A 5,285-nucleotide genomic window follows, 5' to 3' on the forward strand; every position below is an offset into this window, starting at 1 on the left:
CAGGCTACTCAAAAATTCCAGGGTGAGACTAAGGTACGTCTCCTCATGGGCATGGAATAATTTCCCAATCCCTAAGCCATCGAAGAACATCTCGGTGTGGTACCTTATCCCAAGGATTTGTAACACCTTAGTGTCAATAAACTGAGTGGGTTCATAGTGCTTACCTAGCAACTTGACGAACTTTTTGCGGTGGTCATCGGAGGTGAAGAGTACCTCCGGGAAGTACTCAAGTTGCTCTATCCCTCCTCTTATGATGGGGCTGAAGTTCCTTGGCGGCATCATTTCTTGTGGGGATGAAGAGGATGAACCCTTGCGTTTCCTATCGGCGGATTCAACAAGTTTCTTAGCCTTGCCCTTGAGATTCATCATCTTGAATTGGGGAAATTGGGTGTTTTGTTGGCTTTTATTGTGAGGGGAGTGTTTTGGGGATGAAGATGAGTGATTTAAGGTTAGATAAGGTGAGGAAATGAGGGAGAAAAGGGGTGTTTTTATAGAAAAAGGGAGAAGACGAGCGGACACGGGTGGGGCCTGGGCGGATAATTCGAGAAAAACGCCAGAATCCGAGCGGCTTCCTTGCGGGACGAGCGTCTTGCCTCTGGTTGTTCGAGCGTCTTACAGAAAATCCGCTCGGATTTCGTTACAGGAACTTTGCATTTTCTGAAGTAGGCAGAAGACGAGCGTCTCCTGTCTTAGACGAGCGTCTGACTTTGGACGAGCGGCTTCTCAAGAATCCGCTCGGATTCTGATACAGTTCCAAAAGTTTTCTTCAGGTGCCTTTCAGGACGAGTGTCCAAAATGTAATCCGAGCGTCTTCCCTATGGACGAGCGTGTTTGGCCAAATCCGCTCGGATTTCGATACAGCGCTGAACAGTTCTCTGAGGAGGGTTTTGGACGAGCGTCCAACCCACGGGACAAGCGTCTTTTCGCTGTTTTCTCTTTCTTTTCTTTCTTTTCTTTGCAAAATCATACCCTTGCACCAATTTGTTGTTCCTTCTTATCTTTTTCTGAAATTTTGCTCAATAAAAATGTAAGAGAACTCTCTCTCACTAGTCTCATGCAAGAAATTAAATAAAAATGCAAAAATGTACAATATTATACAAGGTAAAATTTCAAGAAATATCTTACAAATGGTGGTTTGAGATAGGACTCCACCAAACTAGTTCAAATTGTAGAAATTCTTGTCCATAGAGCTCAAGGCTCTCAATAGAAGATCGAAAGCTTGTGAACAAGCTCCAAATAAGCATAAGTATGGGTTGCTCCATTTAAACGTGAAATTAGGCCAAGGAAGCTTGCCATAAGTTCTTTCTTTCACTTTGTCCTTGGTACTAGAGCTTTCCCAATGCTTCCAATAAATAAGCCCATGATTCTTGTCAACACTAGGATTGAAGTATAGTTTATATTTGTCCGGAGACTTCAACTCACTACCTTCTTTTTCAATTTTGGTGACGGTAATAGCATTTTGATTTTTCAATCCTTCCAAGATAGAAGGAGAATTGTCATGGCTTTGATGATCGAGTTCCTTAGAAGTTGTCATTGTGGGTGCCAAATTTCCACAAGTAGCTTCACGTGCAAGTTTCTCTTTGAGCTTTTCCACCAAGTAGCTTTTGTATGATGCTTTGACCTTTTGAAGAAGGTCCACCATATCCTCTTCAACAATCATTGGCTCCATAGTAGGTATCAAGTAGTCTTCATGGGAGATAGGGAAAGGACATTCATCTTCATGATATGATATCTCAAATGTCTCAAGGATAGGTTCCTCAAGCAAGGTGATATTACAAGTCCATCCCTCTCGGTCCTTGTAAGACACGTATTCTTCATAGGCCCTTTTTATGGTCTCATCATCATCGCTATCTTCATATGAATCATGAATGGGCGCTTCAAGCAATTTTCTCTCCAACATCTCAATGTTCACATCAAAAAACACGCCCTCATACTCACAAAGGTTAAGAGTACTTGGCTTACTCAACCTCATATCTTCTTTGTCAAACATCACGCTTTCATACTCGCAAGAGCTCAATAAGGTTGGCTCTTCCCATTTTTCATTTTCCATGTCAAAAGTTACTACTTCAAATTCACATTTATGATCAATGTCCAAGGGATGGTGGGGAGTGATTTCTTGGGATTCTTTCATTTGGGCAATTTGAATCTCCAATTCCTCACCTTGGGCAACAATGCCTTGAAGAACATTGTCCCTCTTTTGGCTCTCCTCTAGCATTTGTTTGAAGAAGTTTTGTTGATCTCCCATCATTTGGAGAATCACATTTTGAATGGGTTCATCTTCTAGTTGTGGGTAGGTGTGAAAGTGGTTGTATTGTGGCAATTGAAATTCATTATGAAGTGGGTATTGGGTGGGTGGTTGTTGTGGATATTGGATGTGGTGATTTTGGTGGGAAAATTTGGGGTAATGGTTAGGATTTTTATTGTACAAATAGTAAGGTAGGTTTGTGTTGACTTGCTCCTCAAACTCCCCATACCTATAGTCATACTCAAAAGATCCACCACATACTCCATGTATCAAGTCTTGAGCCATCATAGCTAAGACAAGGAAAAAACTACAAGCATGAAAACTACACAAAATTGGTAAGAACAATCCTTGAGGAACAACTTCCTCAAGGTGAAAGCACAATTAAAATAGTCAAACAAGTAAGAACTTAAGCACATAGCACCGTCCCCGGCAACGACGCCATTTTGATGGGTGATGTCGTCGGGTCACATCCAATCAAACACATTTATAATACTCAACAAACAACTAGTTAGCGGTAATTCGAGGTCGTCTCAATTTATGCTAGTGTCAGAATTTGTTTGGGTTTGTAGTTGTGTTCTAGACTAATGCAAGCAATAAAGTAAAGCAAACAATGAACTAAGAAATGTAAACAAATGACTAAAAGCACTAGGATGTTATGGGATCATAGGGGATTCATGGTGTTGATCATACAAACATGTTTACAAAGTTGCAAGCAATTAATGTTGTAAAGGAACCGAGTTGGTTTATGTCTTACGGTTCATAGGAAGAGTTGGGTCCCGGAGCCGAATCGATTAGATTGTACAACACCTACAAGTCGACTTAATTTCCTCCTATTCAACTTCTATGCATGGTCTAACAAGACTCGAGTTGGTTTATATCTTACAAGTCTTGTTGAGTAGATAAGAGATGGTTGTAAATGCAAGGATTCATAGGCTTAGCATTTCATCAAACATAACATGTGCATAAAGTTGAGATCACAACAAGCAAGCAATTTAATTATGAAAACATATTAGATTAAGCATGATAAATCCCATGTTGGTTTCCCCTAATTACCCACTAATCCTAGTAAAGGAAACTACTCACTTATTATCATGGTAAACATGTCATTAATGGTGTCAATCATCACAACAAGTGTAAACATGATAAGAGAATGAGGAAATAAACAATAAAGAGTAAAGAGCAAAGGAATTATACCAAACTTGAGATGATCCAAATAATAAAGAAAGAATAAAAGAAGAGAACTTGATTGATTGATGAAGGGTTGTCAATCCTCCAATAATAACCCAATAATCTTCAATTACCCAAAAGTAACAAACTTGAACAATAATTAAGGAGAGATTAATGTGAAATTTGTGGAAAGATTAAAGAGTAATCTATTCTAATCTACTCCTAATCTAATCTAAGAAGAATTTCTAATGTAGAAGCCCCCTTTGATTATCATCAAAATGGGGTATTTATAGTAGTGCTTCATTAGGTTAACTAAGGCTAAACTAGTAATTAACATTTGTGAGTTCTAAGCAGGGAATCGCTAGTCTTTCGGAGATATGGGCATCTCAGCTGAAGAGGCCACGATCCGCTCGTCCAGGGGGGGAATCCGCTCGGATTGTTGCAGAGGTGGATGAGCATCTTCAAGGCTTGGTCGCTCGGATTCTGCTTCTTGGACGGGCGTCTTGTCTTCGTGGACGCTCGGATTCTGCTTTTTGGATGGGCGTCTGGTCTTCTTCGACGCTCGGATTCTGCTTCAGAATCCTTCTCTTCACTTACTTCTTATTCTTGTGAGATTAGTCTTTAGTTCTTGCCTTATTTTCATACTAGTCCATCTAATATCGTCAATAAGCTTCCAAATATGCACGAAAGACGGGAATTTCCGCCTTATTATCATCTTTCCTACAAAACATACGAAATGCACTAGGAAAGCAAAATAGAAAGCATTTGACGGATAAAATGGCTAAGAAATGTTATAATAGTATGCAAAATTGGCTCAATTAGGGGACTAAATGTGGGCCAATAATAGTCACATCAGAAATCAGTTGAAACAGTTTGGCATGAAAAGTGTTGGCATGTTACGTGTTTACTATGTGACTTTCAGATTTATGACGTAATATGCTTAACTTTGGGTAGCAATGCATAGTATATAGAATTGCAAGCTTAAATATGTTATCGTAAGTTTATGTCGTATTTAATTTTCATGTGGATATGATAAAAGTGCATTTATGTACTGATTTCTTGAAGTATTGAGTTGTTGTTGTTGCCTTATGCATCTTCAAATTGTTTTGGTTGAGAAAATTTGATTTGTATGAAAACCGATTACGGAAGGATTGTCTTAAAACTATCATAATTCGAGTTTTAGAAATGATATGGCTGTGATTCCCAGTTGAGGTGATAGCTTGTCTTCTTACGATTCTAACGATAGGTCACACGCCCGAAACGACCAAGTAACGAGTGAGATATGACTGTTTTACGAAAACTGGACGATGCTGAGAATTGTGTTGGTACTCGACCGAGTAAAGTAATACTCGACCGAGTAAGGGCTACTCGGCCGAGTATTCCCAATACTCGACCGAGTAATCCTCTGTGATAATTATTTTTGCTTCTGGAGTCGAAAACTCGGTCGAGTAATATAGTTACTCGACCGAGTATCCTGTACTCGACCTAGTATGCTATGTACTCGGCCGAGTACCTCAGTGGGCGGCTATTTTGAGTCGGTGGCTATATTTTCACCTTAATTTTTAAGTCGGTGGCTATGTTCTTACATTTGTTTTAAGTCGTGGGGTATGTGCACACATATGTTTTGAGTCTTAACGCATTCTTTTACATATGTGACGGTCTTGATACATAAGTTACCAAATGCTATGATAGGGAGGATGCCGGCGTATGAGGGATAGGTGTTGGATATAAAGGACATGAGTTATATGTGGTTGTGAGGGATAGTGGAACAAGAAAAGAGTAGATTGATGAGCTAATCGAGACAAGGAGCATGTTTAGTGATGAGATATGATGAGTGATATAGTCGTGGGTTGAGTAATATAAAAGTAAGTGC

Source organism: Silene latifolia, chromosome 3, assembly GCF_048544455.1.
Source record: "Silene latifolia isolate original U9 population chromosome 3, ASM4854445v1, whole genome shotgun sequence".
In the NCBI taxonomy this organism is placed as follows: domain Eukaryota; kingdom Viridiplantae; phylum Streptophyta; class Magnoliopsida; order Caryophyllales; family Caryophyllaceae; genus Silene; species Silene latifolia.